This window comes from Myiozetetes cayanensis, unplaced genomic scaffold, assembly GCF_022539395.1.
Source record: "Myiozetetes cayanensis isolate MyiCay16 unplaced genomic scaffold, myiCay2020 scf6-25, whole genome shotgun sequence".
Taxonomy (NCBI): domain Eukaryota; kingdom Metazoa; phylum Chordata; class Aves; order Passeriformes; family Tyrannidae; genus Myiozetetes; species Myiozetetes cayanensis.
The window spans coordinates 44,217,267-44,239,188 of record NW_026087853.1 but is presented as its reverse complement, the minus strand read 5'-3'; the positions used below and the strand labels follow the sequence as shown (position 1 = coordinate 44,239,188).

At 45.6% G+C, this 21,922-nt stretch overlaps 1 protein-coding gene across 1 annotated transcript in view; it reads left to right on the top strand.

Annotated features, from left to right (window-relative positions):
• Window positions 1–21,922, top strand: part of HRAS (HRas proto-oncogene, GTPase) — a 41,452-nt gene that overhangs the window by 1,207 nt on the left and 18,323 nt on the right. The gene's annotated exons all lie outside the window — the stretch shown is intronic.

The following is a 21,922-nucleotide window of genomic DNA, read 5'->3' as shown; positions in this document are numbered from 1 at the left end:
GCCGGGCTCTGCGGCGTTCCGAGGCTGGCTGCCTGCCGTGCCAGGGTGTCCTGGGGTCCAGGGGTGCAACGCCTTCAACCCAAGTGAAGGGGCATCTGAGAGCTTGCTTGGCCCGTATGGATCCTGGTTGGGGATGTGTTTTAAATTGCCTTAAGCAGTGGAGCGTGTCTGGAGACAAAAGAGACAATGAGAAATCAGAGTGGACTGGCGAACTCTGGAGTGGCTGGAGAAATGCTTAGGACAGCTGGAAACAGGAGGACCGTGCATCAGGAATGGCTTGTTAAGCCATTGCATGGCAAGTCAAGCCATTGACTATTTCAGTGTCCTAAGTTGGATGGTCATGTCTCTTTTAGCCTGTGACATGTTTCTTTTTACCCTGGTCTTTGAGATGCAGAAGGGGTACAGACTCCTGGTGAGGCTTTGTCACGATGTACTCCAGTCTCGTTGGCGTGGGTAGGTTGTGCAGCTTGGAGCAGGAACTGGTTTTGAATGGAGGAAAGCACATGAGGTTTGGTGTGGGCTCAGCTAAAGAGTTGCTGGAGTCAGAACTGGTAATGTGTTTGTTCTTCAGAGTATTTTGATTTTGCAGCTGGTGATTTGTGTGATTTCTGCAAGTGTTTGTAAGACAGCCATGACTTTGAATCCATGTGTGTCCTCCGTCTGTGTGTCTGGCCCTTTCCTTCTCCTTGTCAAATGTTTTCCCTGTGTGATTAATATTGTGCCAACTGCTTCATTTCAGCACTGGGGAGTCTGATACTGATTGATTTCCTTGTTCAGTCTCCTTGGTGGGTCTGGAGGCTGATGGGTGTTATCATTGCAGAAAAGTCTGCTTTTGGGTGGGAGCTGTCAGCATGTCTTTTTTTTATCTCAGTGAACCTCTTATTTCTTTTAATTAAAAAGAGATGAAGTATGCATGGTAATATCCTTCATGTTTACATAAAAATGATCTTGTAATTAGCAATAATTATCTCAGTTTGAGATATTGCTGTGATATTTAAACGGGACATATGACCTGAGGGACACTTTTCTGCCCCAGGGAGTTGCCCTTGGTGTGGTTCTCTCCTGCGTTGAGTTTGATTCTTGGCTGCTGTCAGTGGTGAAGGTAGAACAGCAGTGGGAGTAACCTCGTGCTTCTCTGATGTCTGCCTAGAAAGCGATGGCCACGATTTCCTTATCACATCTGGTGCTGCTGCACAGGGCTCCCTGGCAGACCTGTGACCACGTGCATGCAGATGGTCTGCCTTGGTGGCTTTCACTCCAGGGTCTGAGGATTCTCAAGGGGACTTTGCCATTGCCTTGGGGGAGGGGAAAAAAACAGGCTGAAAAATTGCCAATTGACCTTTTTTTTCCTAGTTCTCCTAGGGAGATTTGGAAAAGTCTGCTGATAATGTGGGAAACTTCCCAGTGAGAGTAGAGGTCCTGAGGCTACAGCCATCTTTCACCTGACTTCCCTTTGCTTTAGGAGGAGCAGAGCTCAGCTCACAAATGTAAACATTTGCTTCCAGGCTGGATATGGCACCTGCTGCCTCCACTCCTGCTACTGGTGCACCCCAAATTTACCTTCCTGCTAGGCTACCCTTGGAGAAAATACCAGGTTTTCTTGGGGTCAAAACCTTTATGGGGTAAAAAAAGTTGAATACTGGGGAAATGTTCAGCAAAATAAAAGTCAAGACAAAAATTGCTACCTGTAGAGAGGTGTTTGTTGTGGCAATGTGTTATAGGGAAGAGGTAGGAATGTCTTCTCTCCTGTCTTTCAAGATGTGTTATACAATATACTGTACTTTTTGTCAGTCTAGGAGAAGCAAAATGGTTGTGCTCTAAGCAATCTTTATCTAATAATAATAATTTATTATCAGCTTTCTATTTTAACATTTTTTGAGCTGTAAACTTAAAACCAGAGGTTATTAAGCACCAGATAAAAATGTTGAATCTATTTGAGTTTTACCTGTATTAATCTAATAATATATTTATGACATGATATTTGATCAGCTCTGTAGCCGGTTGATGACCAGCTATAGAGTATTAATCAAATAAATTACTTGACAAATATGGATGAGATTAAACAAATTATCTATTTGCCAGCTGCCGTTCAACTGATCTGCCATGGAATGTTCCTCATTCTCTTATCTTTCCCTTCCAGTTTTCACTCCACTTTTTAAATGGTTTATCTTGTTCTGAACTGTCCTCGGTAGTTGTTTCACTTACCTCTTTTGTGCCATAGTTTTCTGTTCATTCTTTCTTCTGCCTCTCTATTGAACCTCTCTTTCCATGCTTTTTGAGTCTAAATTAGCCATTTTCCCTCTTTTTCTCTACCTTCCTGGTGGAGATTTTTATTGAACGGTTCATAGTCAGCTCAACTAAATTGGTATGTGTTTAAACCCATAAAAATGTATAACTAAGCCCAGACTGTGTGTGAGTATGAAGATGTTTGCTCAGTGGTAATGCTTCTCTGCCTCTCCCCGAGTTTTTTGGCTCTTGCAGGAAGGGTGTTCCTGCAATTCTGGAGGTTTTTCCCAGCTCTCATTTTTGCTTATGCTCTCCTTATGCCTTTTTCAAACGTGAATTTGATTTTGTATCTTAAGAAAGAAACTGGGATCAAATGACAGACCTTGTGTTGTTCATTGATTGTGTATCTGTATGTGTGCAACCTGCTTCCATCTGCTGTCTGACCAAACCCAGCTTTCCTGCCAGGCAGTTCTGCTTTCCTCCTGGCATCATCATTCCTCCCTGCTGGGTTTACAGCCAGGAGGTGCCTTTCAGTAGGGCAGAAGGAACGGGTTCTCTGAATGTTTTCTGACTTATCTGTTAGTTGCAGAGTCTGTATGAGTGTCAGGTTGATGAGGGTAAGTGGCAAGAGGTGAACAGGTTGTTGTGCATGATCAAGCAGTCACAATATTCAATTCGATCTAGTATTCAAAGATTAAAGTCTCTTAAAAATGAAATTGCTGTATGGAGAAGAATTGTTTTAGGGTTTTGTTGGTTTTTTTCCCCCCACCGGATGAAATCTAGAGATGGGGAGGATGTTTTTCAAAAACAACGAAAGTAATAGAAAATCTTATATTTCAGGGGAGGAATTTTGCCGTTCTTTGGCAATAAAGCACAGGCAGTCCAGAGGAGCGTGATGGGAGTGCTCAGAGTGCGTGATTCGCCTCCACTGATGGTTGCAGTGATGTTGCAGCAGCAAATGAGCTAAGCTGTGTATGTCATAGCTGTCTGCTTTAAGTACTCTGAGTTACGTGACGATGCCCTCTTGTACCCCCAAGGAAAGGTCTGTGCTGCTCTGAAGTTAACAGTTACCCAGCTCCTCTGTGTCTTCTGAGGCGTTTGGGATAACCGGTGCATTGACAGAGTGAGCAATCCAGGTGGTACATTGTTGCAAAGCAGAATTGATGGGGGAGGATGGAGCCAAGAGGAATATTCTTTTGCAGTTTATTTACTGCAGGGAGAGAGGGAAGCTGATGATGTTTGGTTTATAATTACAGATATCCAGAGGAAAATACTTCAAGACGATCTGTTTTATTCTATATGTTGCTGCCTATTTCTCTTTAACATGGGATAGCACAATTTAATGATTGGTTTAGTAAATAAGCAAAACTTCATTACCAACCTCTCACTGATGCAGTATGGTTTTACAGCTTCTTGTGTGTGATGCAAAATGATCTGAATGCTTACAGAGGGAATAGTCTTTCCATGCTCACTGTCTTAATGCATGACCTGCCTCTGGTACCCGTCTGACAGCAATGTGGGCTCTTGGAAAAGTTGATCTCTAGAACCGAAAGATGACTTTGTAGTTAAAGTGCAGGATTGTGAACTGGGGAGTCCTGACCCCTCCATCTGATCTTGGATAAGCTATTTGCCTTATCTTACTGGACTCTCTTCTTTAGGAGTGATACCAACCCAGTCTATCTGCTAAAAGGGTAGGATGCCCTAGGTGAGAGACCCTCTGATAATGTAGAGGTAGTAGCAGCCCAGGTACTTGCATACTACTGTGCCAGGGGCCAAACTTTAAGTGGGTTTTTCCTTTTGCATAGCTAAATCCATTACAGATCAGACTGCTCGTATGTAAGTTAAATTCAAGAGCTGGTGGAGCCAAGTTTAAATGTGTGTGTGTGTGGGAGCAATAATTTGACGAATACAAAAAAGAGACATTGCTGCAATGTCTCTGGGAAGATGCCTATATGTCTTCTGCTTGTTTAGCATCCTTGAGAGAACAGCAGACTTGAGGGAGAAGCTGTGGCCTGTGAAATGAAGAGGATGTCTCGCTCTTACTGGGAGAAAAGATCTAAAAAGCCAGGGAGTAGGAGTGAAATGAGGGATGCAGGTATGCACAGCGGGGAGTGCTCTGGACTGCCCTGTTCTCACTGGGTAAGGCTCTGTGGGAGGAGAAGCAAGGAGGAGGAGATCAGTGGAAAAAGGCGTTGTGGAGGCTGCTGTAGTGCAGGGTGGTGTGTCAGCTACCCTGCTGATTTAGGCTGAACCGAGGCATGGCTGGCTGGCAGGCAGTGGAAATACACAAGGTCGTCTTCTCTGAGAAAGGCAGACTAGTGAAAAATCTCTAAATGAGAGTCTGGCTAGCAAGTGCCTGTGCCTGAGGCAAGTTGGGATCTTGTTTAGAGGCTTGCTGAGAAGTGAGCTCTGTTCATCAGTGGCTTGTTGGGGTAGCGGGCAGCTGTCATGTAGGCCTGCTCCAGTATTGTGTTGAGTGCTCTGATACTCTGTGCTATCTTCAGCAATTCTGTGGCTTACATCCAGCCCTATTCAGCCTGCTCCAAACCGTGTGTATAGAATAAGCTTGAATGTATGAAATTGGAGCCTGTAAATGACGGATTTTGTCCTAACCCATCTCGCCACTGCAGCAGCCAGAGCAGTATTCCTGATGTGGTACTAGGTTGCCTGTTTCTCTAGTGATTATAGCATCTGTGCTCATTCCCTGCTGCTTTGCATGAGATGCCAGGGAGCTTAATCTTATGGGTGGCGGGGTGGGGGGTGGGGGGGCTGGAATTCATCCTCCAGGAAAAGGAGAAGGCTAGGCTTGAGAAACCAGGCTTTGGTTGGTATGATAAGTAGATAAAACAGTCGTTGACTCTGTTGAGTAAATAAAACATCACCATTTCTTAGAGGTATATGTGGGGCCAACCCCCAGCTTGTATGTGTGATAATCTTGTGATTAACTTTTTTCACTGTCTCCACTTGGATCTGTGTCTGTGGATGCAATGGCTCCTTTTGGGTTCCACCATGTTAGGCTCCTGCTGTGAACAGCACAACTCTCTCCTTTGTAGAATGCAGACCCAGCAAATGCTGGTGAAAGCAGGAGGTACCTCCTCCCTGTGTGTGTCTGTGCACATTCCTTGCCTCTCTCCTTGTCTGGAGAGGCTGAGTATATAACCTTACCATATAACCTTGGTCATGCAAGGTTTCTCTCAGCCTTTTCCTGCTTTGCATGATACTGTATGAGGCCAGCCAGCTTTTTCTGGAGAGTTTGTCCCACTTTCCACACGGGCAGCCTTGGGCGAGTGGTCTGCTCCCTGACCTGCTTCGACAGGCGTGTGCTGGCTTCTTGCTCCGCTGGTGTGGGAGGGAGTACAAGTGCTGGGGGGGCTAGGCAGGGGGAGGACATTGCTGTGCCAGTTGGTGGTGTCACCTCCCATCTGGTAGTCAGCTTAGCTGCTGAGGGATGAGGAGGTACACAGAAATCCCTGCTTCACTTTCTGCCTCATCGTTCTCCTGAGGGTTGTGGAGACTGGGAGTTCTGCTGAAGTCTGTGAGGGTCAGAGCTGCTCTCTCTACTCCTCTGAGTACAACTGCATGTCCTCCATTGTGCTGTACTCAGTTGCAGCTGATGGCTCTGTAGCTATTCTAGTGGCACCTGTGAATTACCAAATATCAACATGTTGATCTCAAAACACATGCACTGGAAAGAAATGACCACCATGACCATGGTGAAGGTGGGAAACAGAGGTGTAATACAGTCAAAACTAGACTGGAAGAGTGCTTCTACTCCTGCTTTTCCACAGAAACAAGGAGGCTGTATGATGGTGGCTCATTGTCACAGTGGCATGTGCAGGGTCTCACTAGGTCTGGGGCAGAGTAGAGAGGTAGATGGATGAGGGTGGAAATCTTGTAGCTGATTCACAAGCAAGATGCATCTGGTACAATTGTATCATGGTTCCTTGTGCAGAAGGAATGAAAGCCATAGTATTCATCCCAGAAAGTCACTGCAGAGACAACGTTAGAACTTACTTCTGAGAGTGGCTGGCAAAGTTGACATAGACGTGTTGTCTTATGCAGATCAGTTCTGTGTTCTCATTCTGTAATACACCTGGTACTGAAGAATCAGTGGCCCTACAGATGTTTTCAAGTGTGAGAAGCATAATTTTCTGAAAATACTATCCTTTTATGTATCATAGTTGGTCATTCAGAGACCAGAATGTTTCCACAAACTGTGGTAACATTGACCAAGACCTGAGGAGAACAAGAAGATGGAGCAGAGAGGTAGGGCTGTGAGGAATGCAGCCTGGATTCAGTGTGCAGATCATGATCTGCATGGGGTTGTTGAGCAAATGCAAGGATAGACAGAATCTGTTGGCATCAGACTGGGAGGTCCATCAGCGGTGATAGGTGGCTGAGGATGGAGGATGCTTTGGAGTTTTTAAACCACTGGCAGTGGTTAGAGCTGCAGCAAAGGGTTTTTTGTGGGCATACCACTGCAGCTTGACTTTGACTTCCAAGAGACTGGTTTACTACCACTCCATCACAAACCACAGGATCTTAGGGCTGATCCTGTGTGGAGTTGTTGTCATATGCCCACCTTATCCCCAGCCCTTCACCGTTGGTCTAACAAGGCGGAACCTTGGTGAGGTGAGAGCACTCCTCTCCTTGTGGTAGGCACAAAGAGGATACAAATAGGAGGAAAATGACCTTCCTTGAATGATTGCAGCAGTGACTTTCAAGGTTTTGTTCCTGAGATCACTTCCTATTTGCCATCCCCGGCAAGAGTTTGGGCAGTTGTCCTGCAAGGAGGAAAGCTGTAGGACTTTCAGACCCCACTTGCTCTCAACTAATAGTCATCTGATCCCCACAACTACTGCAAGATGTCCTCTGCTTCATGTTCCTTCTATGCTGAACACATTCATCTATGTTCAGTAAACAACACCTTACACCTCTGCTGTTCCTCTTCTTCAGCAGTGTATATCTCAAGCACCCACTCTTCCAATCTATGAAGTGTCCAGGCCTGCCTGCCCCTCGTGTCTGCTAGAAAGTGAAAAACTGCCAAGTATCTGCCAGTGCCTACAGCCAGGGCATACATACTGGGCAGGGAGAGGAGATACATTCTTATAACCTCTTGTTTTACAGCTGGGGAACTGAGGAATGGAAATTCACGTTAACAGGAGGAACCTAGAGCAGAGGTGACAACAGAAATTGTTGTCCTAGTCTAGCACTTTGACTGCAAGGTCAGTTTCCCACTTCCTTGGGTAACTGATGAGTGTCAAAAGATTCAGCACCCAACTGTTGATGTGTTGCTAATCTGATTTTCTGATGTCACCAGTGCTTTCTTATCACAATGAACCGTGAGAAGGTGGGGGGTTGTTTCTTTTTACCATTTCAAGCAAGGCTGTCTTGACTGTTATTTTAATATTTTAGGTGTCTGGTCCTAGAAGTGATGTGAGTGGAGGGCTGGATTAGCAGTAATTTGCATGTCACTCTTCCAGGCTGTAAGTGGGGCTTGTGTCTGCAGAAATTGATAAATACCCCACAGTAAAGCTGAGTGTCTTGTTGTGGGTTGGAAAAATGGTAAGAAGATTTGGGCATTTGAAAAGAGATGTTGGAGCCCTCTGGATGGGGATTGATTTAAAAATCAGAGGGCTTTAGGATCTTAATTTCTGTTGGTGGCAGATGATTGCAAAGTGAGCCATCTCCCTTGGTCACCTGCATCAAGGCACTTTTTGTGGAAAGATTTATAAAACAAGATGCAGTTAATTTACCAGATCTTTGAGGTTAAAAAATAAAACAAACTTTCCAGGGGGGGAAAAAGGAGGTTTCTTCAGTAAGCAAAAACCCTTTACTTTTTTTCAAAGCAGTTTCCGAAGCACCTAATCTAATCTTTCCAAAACAATTCTCTGGCAGCCAGGGCTCATATATTTAAAAAAAAAAGGTGTAGAAAGGAATGTATAGTGACAGTTTAATTTGTTGCTGAAATGTGGTCACCTCTGGGATAATTCAGAGCAACCATGGAGTGGATGATAAAAACTGTTCAGGATGGGAGGTGAGTACAGAGACACAGCTGAGATGAAACCACCAATGGAGAATGCCCATGCAGAGGTATAATTCCTGGAATTTAGGTTTGTCTTCCTCCCTTTGACTAACAGAGCTGTAGCCTGTTCACATATTCTGAACAGGGCAGTTTTTGCTGAGTCCTTAATGTGACAGAAGGGGAGGTTTTGGTGGTGATTCCCCCAGGAAGGTGGTAGGAAAGAGCCTCTGGTACTAGCCAGCTTTAGGGATGAAATGGATGCAGAAAAAAAGGTGGATGATTACAGCACGTAAGGTACAGGTCCCTGGCTGGGAACATGTGAAAGCCCTGGGCATCCAGCTGGATATAGTAGTCACCAATCTACAGATGCAAATTGAGCTGTGTAAATGTAAAGCTGGCCTGAAATTTTACTCTTTTAAAGGGAAAACAAGGCAATTGCAGTGTGCTCTTGAGAAAGAAAAGGAAAACCTTCCTGAGTTTTAGCAGAAGATGTACATTTTAAAGAGAAAGATGTATGGACTTGCTTATCTGAAGTGTGCTCCTTGTGAAGAGTGGGAAGCTGAGTGCCTGGAAGAGGGCTGGGCTTTTTCAGAGCATGGTACTAAGCACATGGTTTTTTGGCAAGCCCTGCAATTGCACTGCAACAGGGTTATGAGGTCTTGTTCAAACTCTGCTGAAGTTGGTTGAACTATGTTGACTGCAGTGATCATGGGATGGTGGGCAGTACAGCATCTCTCAGGTCAGTTCAGGTTTGTATCTCCTTTATTTCAAAGTCTGCACATGGATTGAGTTTATTCATTTTGCAGCTTAGAGCAACTTAAGAATAAATCCCAGAGGAAGAGAAAAAGGAAAAAACCACTACCAGCATAACAAGTCAAAATAATCAAATGGGTGGTACTGTGGAACTGGGATGTTGACTGGCAGGCGCTGTGTGGAGGTGGACAACCACCAGTCACACTTCCTCAGCATGGCTTGCTCTGCTGGGGCAATGGGAGCAAGTAGCTGTTGGGATTAGGATACAAAGAGATGGTGTTTAAAATCTGAGGTACGAGCCTGCAGACTCAGTGACAGCTGAATGCTGGGGTGGAAGAAAAAGTTCTGCCACCAGTAAGTCACACTTTCAGGGAGCTAAGTTGAACTTCTTGTTTTCTTCTGAACCCTTCAGTTCAGTCCCACTGTGAGTGACTGTTGTGCACTCTGTTCTGTGCTTGCTTTTTTACCCCTATTTGATTTGAAGGCCCTTTGTAACAGCATATTCCTCATGCATCCTGTTGTCAGGGAAGTTATTCTGCCTGCAATCCTCGTCTGAGCTTAATTTTTTTATTTTCTGTAGCGCCAGGACTGATGGCTTCACAAATCTTAGAATAACTCCTCCATTCCTCCCCTGGCCAGCCTAGCAGTGTGACAGCTCCATTTAATGTGTGCTGTCTGCTTTGGCTGCGTGCCCCTAGACTCATTATTCTGCAGTTGTCTGCATCGAGCTCCAGTGTTGCCTGCCCCAAAGGATTGTATATCAGAAGTCATGAAAAAGAGAAGAGTCCTCAAGGTTGCTCTGTAAATCCCAAGTCTCTCTGCTAGAAGAAATCGCAGTCTTGCTGCTCTGTCCTTTCCTCTCCCATGTCCTTGCCCCAACTCTGCTGCCTGAGTGCATCCCTCCCTGCCTGTCATGGTGCATGTTTTGATGGGCATGAAGTGAGCCTTGCAGGCTCTCTGGGCAATGCAGTTTTTATGGCACAAACTGTTTGGTACCTGGGATGTTTTCCTTTCTTCACCTGCTAACACAGAGGCAGGTTGAAACCTGCAGCTCTGCCTTCTCTTCACCCATCCCCCAAAATTATTTGGATCCACTTGAAATATCTTTACAGGGAAAGTATTGTGAAGCTTTCTTGCTTCAGGTAGATACTTCAGGGCATGAGCCTCTCATCTACCACTTGAAGTGTAGCATTACCTTTGGGCCTTAGGAACTGGAAGTGCTTTCATGTTAGGTGCAGAGGAGAAAGGCCCTCTCTGAAAAGCTTACAAGTGAAGTGTGAGATGGGGAACATCAGAGTGCAATTCATCTGTCCAGATACTGACATCTAACATCCCAGCTGCATGCTGTCAGTCCCCTTACACAGGCAGTGGAGAAAATGAGCACTTTGATCTCATCACAGTGCAGGTAGATATCTGAAACAGATCAGACAGATTGTGCCTGTCTCTGCTCATTGATAAAGAAGCTCTGGATGATGGGCTCTCTTGGAGATGTCTATGTTGTAGGTGAGGTGAATCCCACCTTGATTATCTGCACTGAGCAGGCTGGGGTAGCACACAAAAGTGGCAAGACAGTGTTGAATGTAGTCAGTCCTTGTCTTAGCTGTGTGCTGTCTCATTTGGTAAACACGTGCATCTTCCTTTGGTCAAGAAACTACCCTTCATTTTCATTCCTTGCTGGCCAAGAGCTGGAGGAGAGAGATGTCATCTAGACAGCAGCTGGAGGACAGAGTTGCTCCTAGGTGCTCTCAGAGGTGCTCCTAGGACAGAGCTCCAAGCCTGTCCCAGCTCTGGACCAAGAGGCATTTTAGCCAAGTGAAGGCAGAAAGTGTAGGTAGGGATGGGTCAGTTTTGTCCCTGTTTCATCCTTCCATACTGAGGCCAAGCAGCTGCTACCATAGGTCAGGGGTTACTCAGCTACTTCTCAGGAGCTCCTGACCTCCTGATTGTGGCCAAACATGTATTGTATTGCAGTGGGGAAAAGACATGAGACCTCTAAATCTGGAGCTGAGACAATGGCATGGGACTTCAGATTGCAGACTAACAGATGATATCAGCAGGAGCCCTCCAGTGCCTCAACAAGGGCTGCACATCTGGGTATTCCAGGCTTGATGGGTAAAACCCCTTTCTCTTAGGGGAGAAAAGAACTTTTTTCCTAACACTGAAGCACTGTGTTAAGTGTCATAATTGGGATTTGGGGATGATGGAGCAGGTTTCTCTGGATTTGTATCCCACTTGGCCTGAACCTTCATGGCTGCTCTAAAGACCCGATCATGGTCTGCAGGGAGCAGGTTGGAGGAGTCCCAGAGCTGTTCTTGAAAGAACTGAAAAAACAAAGCTGAGCCAACTGGAAGGAATAAAGCCTGGTAGCCTGGGGAGGATTTTCTTGACTGGCTGAATTTCCCCTTTGATTTGGAGCACTTGTTCCATCATGCCTTTTGCTGGGGAAGAATTAGCCTGATGGCAGAACTGCAATACACCGGGCGTTTGGGAAGCAAAAACCTGTCCACAGCAAGAGCCCACAGATCTTGAACTCAGCCTTTAAGTCCCTGTGCTGACAGCTGGTTGCAAGACTGTTCAGAATGGGATGGTGCTGTGCCAGCATCTTTACCCTCCCATCTTATGCCTGTGTCGTCAGCATGATTTAATGTAGAACCCTGAAGAAAAAAGAGTCAGTTTTATACCCCAATGTTGTTTGTCGTTGATACTTGTGCTGTAATTCCCATCAGTTCAAACACCCATCAAATGGTGGTTAGCTCTGAAGAGTCCCTAGAAGTCTACTGTGTGCACTACAGACACTTCAAACTTACAGTAGCAGTGAGTTTATCAGGGGGAAATTTCTGGCTGGGCCTAGGTGGGAAACCCACATGCTGTGCTCCAGAAAAAGGCAACAAAATACCTTATATTCCATTAGATAGTGTATTTTCCTCACTGTCACAATGCATCTTAATCTCTCTCTGCTGACTTTCCTGGCTACATGTGTCCGCAACAAGCTTTTGTACTTTTCATCTCGTGCTTCTAGGAAACAGAGAGGGCAAGTACGAAAACCATCAGGAGGCTTTTGATTCAGTAAGGAAGGTATATCAGGGCCTTGTAGTTAGGATCCACAATGTTATGTTTTGCTTGATACTTTCCTTGTTGTCCTTTCCCTCTGAACTTTGGTACAATAAACAGTGCCTATGTTTGAAGAGCATCCCAACAGAGAGGCACCTGGCACAGCATCAGGTCCTGGCAGCTTCTCTGCATTTCTGCTGCACGTGGCCTCTTGCCTGGTCAAAAGTGCATCGTCAGTGGCACTGAATGGCAAACAGGCACCTGTCCCTTTTTCCTGCTCACCCAAGGTAATTCCTTCTGCTACTCCTTCCGTGTGGCAGAACAGGTCACAAAGGGAGAGATGTAGTGCCTTGCTGTACTCTGTTACTCAGGTGCAAAACTCTGAGCCCCATCTGCAGCAGGGGTATTGTGCCTAGGACTGGCTCTTTGCTGCAATCATCCTGCTGCTGGTTGGATGCACTCTGGCAAAACAGTGCTTTTTACTTGTTAATTTTTGCCACCAACAGTACGCTGATTGCCTTGTCAACAAGAGGTGGTTTGTAGGTCTCTGGAAGTTTTGCACCAGTGTCACTTGGCTGTTTGCTGTCCTGGCTAAACAGGCACACATACAGGTCTTTGAAAGCTGGTGGGAGAAACCAGGATCCCTTTCACAAAGGTTTTGTAACTATATGACCTTCCTGACTAATTTTCCTAACTCCCTAGTAACACGTGTACGTAACTAAATCTAGGGAGCCAGGGCTATATTGAGCCTTAGACATGGGAAATTGTGTAATACAATCAAGTTGCGTATCGTATCCAGGGCAGAGCCAAACTTATTGTACCCAGAACTTCCTTAAGATTTTACCATTAGGAGGGGAAGACAACTCCCATCATAGGGAGCCCAATTCTCCAGTAGTCCACCAAAGGCTGCTTTGGTTTCTGATTCAGCTCTGCAAGTGCTGTCTAGTGGCTTCAGACTGGGTATGAAGTCAGCTGGTATTATTTTCCCTGTGAAGGCTAGAGTGAGGGAGAGAAAACTGAAGCAGCTTGTCTTAGCCTGAGTCAGCATTGCAGAGTTGCCAGTGTGTTTCTGTAGAGCCTAGCGAAAGGTCCTTGCCTTATCTGTCTTGATATTTTGTTGGTTACACAACTTGCACATCCCATAGATGCAAATGTTTTCCTGGGGTTGGCCCTGGTTGCCCAAGGAGGGTGTTTGTTCAGATTCTCATGCTTTGCAACTAATGTGAGTTTGCAATTTATTTATGCTTCCTAACTTCATATGAGAGGAAGGGAAGTGGTGCTAGGTGCTTGCTTTTATTTTTCTGGGTTTTTTCCCCCCTCCCTGTGTTGTTCCTCACCGGCTGACTACTTTGAAATGAGCATGTCGTGGTGTTTGTTTTTTTTTTTTCTTTAAGCAACAACGTGTTGCTGCAAATTCAGCTTTGGAGAGGTTGTAGGAGCTTTTGTCTGCTGGCATTGCAGCTGCTGTGGGCAAGGCACAGACAATACGTAGTCCTGCGGGTGCCCAGCCTGTGAGCTGGGTCTGGCTAAAGTGGATGCCAGCCCAGCTGAGTGGCGTGATCCTTCTTTCCCACTGTATTCCCACACTCGCTCGGCGGTGGCTGGGACATGCTAGTCCTGCCTTGCTCTAGACTGTGCATGAGCAGCACAGTTCACACCTTGCGATATTGTCAAAGGAACCAGAACCTGGCGTGTTGCAAGTATCTTTTCTCCGCCTCGTTTAGCTACAGCAGCGTTATCTCAAGAGGGCTGTACGAAGTGTGCTTGTCACAGCTGTGCCAGGCACCCACACAGCTCCTGGAGATATCTTGCACGTTCTCTCCTGAGCTACTGGATGAAAATGGGCTACTTCAGAGGGTAAATTGCCTCCCTATTAGTACATGTTCAAAAAAATGTATCTAGTTGAGACCTAGAGAACACACATCATCTTTAGGTACAGCGGCAAAACTTTGAGTAAACCTCATGGAGTCTGTGTTCATTTTGTTTTCCAGAACACTCCTTGAACTTTCATTTTTATGGTTTGTGCTCTTCAAACGCAGCAATTCCTTTAGTGCTGTAGAATAAAGGAAGCACTTGCTTAAAGTGGCGTGGAGGAGTTGTCACCCTGTAAAACTCAGACTGGCCATCCGCTGTGTTTCATAGTGATCTTGGCCAGTCACACTGGTGGAGTTTTCAGACCTTGCAGCCACTTTAAAGTCTTCTGAGGGGAAAAAGGCCAACTACGCGATTTTTTGTATCTGATCAGGGTTTTCGACTGCTAGCTTAAGTCAGATTTCATGTTTGAGTTGACATAGTATGTCCTGAGCTTAATCGAAACTGTACAGAAGAAAGGGCAAATGAAGCCTCTGGAATGGCAGCCGCCACTTGGAAGAGCTTCTTTATGGAAGATCTCCATTTGGATAAGAAATACTAACCTTAAATATACTTTTCTTCAGTGCAGGTCTTGCACCCTCTCTGTCCTATCTTAGGTGTATGGGCGAAAGGCAATAATTGTTATATGAGGTGATAAAAATATTTGTGATTAGTAGATCCTAGACCATAATCAACCTTTGATGGAAGGAATTAATTTAGAATAAGACAAGTTCACCGCAAGTTTCTAAGAATAGATTATGAGGGTAAGTTGACAAATTCCAGCTTGTTGACAAATTCCAGCTTTCAGAGCTCTTTGCTGTTGAAATATAAATTTTCCTCTTGTGTTAATATACTCACACTCTTGCTACAGAACACTGCAGCATTGTTTTGCTAAAGTAGTGTTTCAGGGTAAAGTTGGCTGGTTTGGCATATGAGATGGTGGTTTTCTATGGGATTTTTCTGTTTTTAAAAACAGCTTTTTGCAAATACTTGATTCATTTTTTTTTAAATTCAATTTTACCTTTTCAGTTGAAGTTTCTGTGTGGGAACAATGAGAGCTATGTAGGAACCATACCCACTACACCATGCTGTGGCCTTGAAGGTTCATTGTAGAGACACACCAGTTGCTTTCTGAAAAGAAGATTTTAAGGGGAAAATCAAAAAGCAGTTTATTTCTAGTTAGGTGTGAATGACGTCCGAGAGTGAGAAACTGTTGTATGTGCCTTAGGAGCCCTGAGAAACAGCACTGGTGAGCTCTATTGCCCTCAGATGAAGAGGAAGGCTTTATCAGCACATCACCCCTTCCCAAAATCTTGTGGCTTGTCGCTCTGCCAGGCCCCTGTGAGAGCACATGATCACATTTGAGATCTCACAATATTGGTAAAACTGTAAAAATTCAGAGTTCAAGCTTAATCTCTGAATTCATTATAAGGAAAGAGAATTTTATTGTTCTGAGGATTTGAGGAGCTATGGACCCATGAATGTAGAGCGTCTGACTGCAGATGGTTCTCTGCTCCTTTAAGGAAAAAAACCCCCAAACACCAAAGCACCATAACTCTGAAAGAGATTCCTGTCCAAAAGTGATGATTTTCTGTAGTTATTCCTAGTGACTCTTTCCTCAGGGGGATAATATTCATATCTTATGCACAATTTTTTAATCCAGCTTAAAGCCCACAAGACAGATGGGGTCGTGACAAGAGCCAGGAAGCTTGCATCATCTTATTAGACTGGATCATCTTTAACAGTGCTGCTTCACATCACCTGTTCATTTTCTTGCTTGCTTTTTCCAGACTACTGGGGGAAGAAATAAAACCCCTAACAGCCTTCTGACATTGAGCATTAATCATTCTTGCTGTCTTGAATGGTCAGCAAAGGCACCATGGGCAAATTCTGTGGGGTGTGGGTGAGCAGAATTGGAGAGGAACCTCAGACCATGTGTAGGACCAGGCTCCTACCACTTGAACAGCGACTTCATAGCTGTTACAGTTCATATTTATAGTAATGGCCAGTCTTCGCGAGCGAAGATCCGGGGAAGGTCTTTCCACCTTCCAGCCTGCGCATTGGATTTTTTAGGTGAGACACAGTGTGTGTGGAACTGAGCCCACCCTTTAATCCTAAGGTTCATCTGCCAGGGCCAAGCGAGCTTGGACAGTGGCAGCGAGGTCCTTAGGACGTAGGTGGGTTGCCTTTAAGGGCTAACGAGCCCCACCTGCCCGGGAGTGGCCCTGACCGGGAATCGAACCCGGGTCTCCATGGTGATAGCGCGGCGCCTTTACCACTAGACCACCAGGGGCTCCATATTTATAGTAGCATACCAAAAAAGGCCTCAAGGTGTGAAAAGGGACGCAGCCACCAGTATGAGCAAGCTGTGGTCTTTTGGTGCACATTCCATCTCTGTGTCCCGCCAGCCCTGCCTGGAGCTGCTTTTAGTGGTATTTGCTGTAGCCCAGGAGATAGCTGGGTGAGATTTTTGGTGTCCTTAGGTCCTGTTTTCAGCCCGCTTTCTAGACATCATGGTTCAAGTGTCAGAGCTTCAGTTCTTATGTCTTTGCTGGTACTTATGAGGGCAGATGCTGAACACAGGGGTGACCACTAGAAAAAAAGGTCAGGATTCATTTGCTGGGGGCTGATGGCAAAGGGCGATAGCATGAAATACTCCCAGCAATCAGTGATTTGCAGAATTATGTAGGTCATATAACAGATCTTCCTCCCCCCACACACTGTAATAGCATATAGAAAATATAGTAATTTTACTTACAATAATAAAGTTGTGTTACTTTACACTGGGGATTTGAAGGCAGATGCTTGGATTTTTCCCAGTGGGCTGAAGGGAGGTTCAGGTTTTGTTTTCTTTGTTTATTATATTTTAAACCAAAGCCAAAGAACTGTGAGTCAGCTTGATCTTTGCTGCTGCAGTTCCTCCACTGTGGTCCCCAGGCATTGGCTAACATGCCTGTACCTTCACAAGGCTGGATGAACCCAGAGACTGGAGGCTTATTTGTGTCACTCCTGTTGCAGAAATTCCTTAGGAAGGCTCTGTGTATCTTTAGGAGCAAGGATACACAAGCCAACCCTCTTAGCAGAGGGTTCTGGGAAGATACTCCACTGCTGATCCCAGGAGCAAGTTCTCTGTGCCAGCACTCACCAGCACCATATGCAATTCCTCATGGCAGCCAGACCTCAAGGGAGGAAAAACTACTCTGCCTTAGAAAACTACTCCTTCCTTATTCTGCTTTATGATGGCTGAGTTTTACAGCTGCTCTGTAGGCACTCTCTGTGCCTCCCTGGCTTAATGATTTGTAGCTTTCACAGGTAATGTCAGTCTAACTTGCTACTGTCTCAAGATACAGGGAGGGGTGTTCCAAATCAGCTAAGGCTGAAAATTAAAACAGACCAAGTAAGGTCCTCAGCCGGCGCTGACTGTTTTGTCTTTAGTGGATTCAGTGCAAGGACAATACTTTTTACTTTTTCCTGAAGGTGAACCTTCAAGGTGAGATCTCAGTTTGGGGACTGACGTGTTTGGTTCTTACTCCTTGTCTTGTTCTGTCCTCTTGCTTCCTTTGGAAAGCTATAAAAACTTGCACCTTGTCCACATTACACACAGATAATGTCTTAGGGCTGTCAGGAAAAGTCGCCTTTGAAGTTCTAGGTTTGCCTTTTGTGGTTATTTTTTTCAGGTCAAATACAGAACTGTTTGCATGAGTCTCATAAAGTCCAAGAATAAATCCAATGAATACTGATGTGGTTTTTTTTTTACGTATCTCTGCAATGTGTGCTTTCCCAGCATTGCAGAGTTGTGCTTGGGCAGCAGGATCAGAAAGTCTGAGAGGGAGATGACTAGACACAGGAAAGAAAAAGGGAAGCTATATATACACATATAAAAAGAAGTGATGTTTGTAGTTTGGGCATCTCCTGCTCTTCTTTCCTTCTATCCTTCCCATGTGGTGCATGAGTTTTTCTTGCTGCTGTGTGGTGTTTGCCTGGGGACTTTGCTGAGCAGAGGTTGATCTGTGATGGAGGTCCATTGTCATGCCTGACAAAAGGATGCTTCAGCTAGAAGGATACCTGCAGGATCATGTTGCCCTATTTTACTTTTCCCAAGCAGTGATTCTTCCAGCTCATGCTGTGGATGTTTTGGGTTGTACTTTGCATGGTCTTTTTCTTTCTGTGCTCTCAGGAGAAACCAGGTGCTAAGAACAGGGTGTTGTGCGTGCCAGCTATGTCTGGTCACCAGGTGCTTGCCGTGGTAATACCAGCTGTGGGCAAGTGCTGGTCTCTGGCTGACTTTTCCTACTAAAGACATTCTCTCTCTAAAGATTTCAAGGTTTTCTTCCTGTTCGCAGCTAGGATGTTGTGTCGAGGCTCCCTTGCATCTCTTTGTCCATTCACTTAATGGACTTTCTGACTCCTTTTCACAGCTAGATGTCACCTCTGAAGCTCAGGACATGGTGTGCTTCCTATCTGTAGCTCTTTCAAACGAGCGAATCTGATTCATGTGGCTGGAGGGAGCGTTTGCCCATGCTGTCATGTTGGTCCAGGTGAGGATCAGAACCCTGTGTAGCTCTTTTCTCCGTCAACTGTTGATCTGTGTAGAGAAACGCCTAAATTGAGTCAAAGAGGTAGGGCAGGGTCTCTGAAGCTTTATGGCCATCTCAAGTGCCAAAGCCATATCTGGATTTACTTGTTGCCTCTACCAGGGTGTCTGAGGGACTGGGTTTCAACTGAGGGATTCTGAGATGATGTGGTTATGCCTAACCTTTAGGCATTATCAGAGGGAGCTCAATCACTCTTCTGCTTTCAGAGGCTTTGCTTATTTGTTAACCAGCTTGTTGGGCTTCAGTGTTGAGGTAGAGCCACATCTCACACAGGCTTGCTGTCTTGCATTTCTGTGGTTTCTCTTCAGCCTTAGTTACTCTGCGGATGCTGGCTGTTAGCCCACCCAAATCCTGCATGTAGTCATCACTGTGGACTCCCAAGGAAGCTCTGGAAGGAAACCCACCCGGCTTCTGCTGATTGCACAGCTCTGCCAGCAGGTGCTGGAGGCTGCAGTGGAGGTGGTGGAGTAGGTGTTGTGCTCCTGTCCCCTGCACACTCAACCGCAGCCATTGATAAGCACAGTCTCGGGACAGAAGCTTGAATGTGGGGCAGCAGAAATCCCCAACTTTACCGTAAGTTTCCTGTGTGACCGTCAGCGAGTCACTTAATTGTCGTGGGTTCTTCATTGCAGGGTAGAGTTACTATTTCCTTCATCTGCTGCTCTGTGTGTTGCTGAGGGGTGGGATATGTGAACCTCTGTGAAGGCTACTTAGAGTTGAAGGACTATGTCTTCTGTGTCCACACTGTGATCCTTGCAAGACAGGCAGGATGAGTCCCTGGGCAGTGTCCCTTCTAGATCCAGAAGAGGGGAATTCCTTCCTTTTCAGCATGGAGAGCTGCAATTTGTACATCTTCAGTCTTTTTTGTAGCAGGTCTGTGCTATGACAGGGATGCATTTAAATAACTCACCTACAGCAGCATTGCTTGGGTTTTTAAAATCCAGACTGCTGCAGGGGGACAGGATATGAGCATCACATTAATAAGTGTATTGTGGCTGAGATTTACCACGAGCAGCAAAGTGAGGTTTGGGTAATCCAGGACCCTAATTTTAAATAAAATCTGCTGATCCAAACTTAAATCGTGCACCTTTACTTTTGGACCTCTCTGTCAGTATTGCTCAGTATTGCACACACAATGTGTTGGTTGGCTCTGCATGGCTACAGACTTGGTCGTGATGAATTTATTTGCCATGGCTGTTGAAGGACTGGTTTGAAGGTCTTCTGTGGACCTCTGTGCCAGCTGTGCTTGCTGCCCCATCGCTCTAGGTTGCAGCTGCCAGGTCCGTAAATCAGCAACATGCCCCTGAATATCTGCTGCATAATTACTGATGCGTATTCGTGTTTGCTACAGCATTGTGTCACCCTGCAGGTAATGTATCGTGGTGGGAAGGAGAGCAGGGACAGGCTCCCAGCAACAACAGGTGCCTGCTCACTTCATTTTGTCTCCTCTTTTTGCTGCCACCTTGTCTTTGGCTCCAAGATGCCCCCTCACTTGCTTTTCTTATGCGTTTTCCCAAGCTGCTTCTCCTGGATTTGCTAAAGTGAGCCCTGCAGGTTGTCTTTTTGCTGTGCTGCCTTCTTCCTCTTCATCTCTGCTCTGCTAATAAATAAGGGCGTGTGCCTGCAAAGGCCCTGCAAGGGCTAAATGAGTGCGAGAGGATGATCGTTATATTTGATCATGTAAATTAAAAGGCTACTAATAAAAGACACTCTGGAAGTATCTGATCTTGGCTGTTCCTTTGAGCTCTGTTTTTGAATGAACCGTTATGAACAGCTCTTTATTGGTGTCCTGTGGGGAATGGAAGTGCAATAAGGAAATTAAGTCTTTGTCCCTCATCCCAAGATGGACTGTCGTTCACCCACAACTAGCCTGGAGAGATGATGCTGTTGCATCTGTGCTGCTTTACCCTCTATTTTGAAAAACAAGGAAGAAGAAAAGTTCTTTCCTGGAAAGAGAAAAAACTTGGAAAAATATGATTAGCAGCCTGTGCTAATCACATCTGAGAGAGCATGGATGGGGTTTGACTCTGCTTTTCCCTTTCCAAGATCCTAAGTGCTGTCCAGGGAAACTGGGGAGCCAACTTGAGGACTAACCAAAACATACCCCAAGGGACAGTTGAGTTCAGCACAGCCAGGGCTGTCTGTCCCTGCAGAGAGGGATCCCTCTCACTCCTACTCTGTGTTTCTTCTAGGGAGACTTGAGCCATTCCCAGAGGATCCTGTTTCTCTGTGGAAGCTTGTTAGCCATCTAGGGGGCGAGTGTCGCGTGGGCAGGAGCAGACTGGGCTCCTACTGTCCCAAGATACTAATTTATCTGCTTTTCTGCTGCTGGCCAACAGCTTCCACCTTTCCTCACCCAAATTTGATGCTGCTGGCTCGTTGTCTGGACTTTATTGCTGCAGCAGCTATAGTGTGATAAGATATGTGCTGTATGCACCATTCCATTCCTGGAGACTGGAGCTCAACACTACTCTTGTAATGTTATTTTGCTCCAAAACCTTGCTTTCTCAAAAGTCTCTTATCCATTAAATGTTTAAATAAAAAAAAAAAACACTAAAACATTATCAGAATAATTCTTGAAACTTTCCCACTGCAACTACCCTGTTTTCTTATCCATGTATTTGCTGTGAAAATACACGTCTTAGAATTTAAAGCATGCAGGAAGCTGAACAGCCATACCTATTTCCATTGCAAATTCTTCTCAGCAAAAATGGCTTGGATGCACTTCCTGAAAACAGTTTCCTAATTTTTCCTGGTCAGCAGTTGTTTGGGAGGACTAAGGAAGAATGGGGAAGAAGAGGAGAACAGAAATCTCATAGGGGGAGTGCCTTTCCTGACTATGGAGTACTTCTTTTGGTCTGATATGCATCAGTGGTGTTCAGGTTGGGATTGAGCCTTTCCTTAAGTGATGTACAAGGCCACCTTGTATCAGTGACTTCCCCCTTTCTTGCAGCTGGGCTTTGAGAGAGGAAAACAGGAGCAATGCTCCCAGCCCTACCTGCTTCTCCCATTGCTTATCTGTGTATTCAGAGCATCTGCCTCTCCGCTGGCTGCCTGTGCCCATGACCCAGTTGTGATTTCATCAGGATAATTGGAGAGCAGGGCCCCTTTTGCAGCACTCTGGGCTTTCCTGTTTGATGTACCCTGCTTCCCCAACTGTCTCTGCCTAGGGAAGCTGGGCTGGGGCTGAGCTGCCAGCTCTGGCAGCCCAGCACAAAGACCCAGCAGGAGACCAACAGCTTTGCCATCCAAAACCTTTGCTGGGAGCTTTTTATCTCAGGTGAAGACCTCAGATGGGAAGTCACATTGCCTGAATTTAGTTCCCAGCTTTACGACCCGTTGATGGCTTTGGGCCAGTGCCTTGACTTATTCGCATCCCCTTGCCTGTCTCTACAGTGAGGAGGATGGTGTTTCTGTTCAT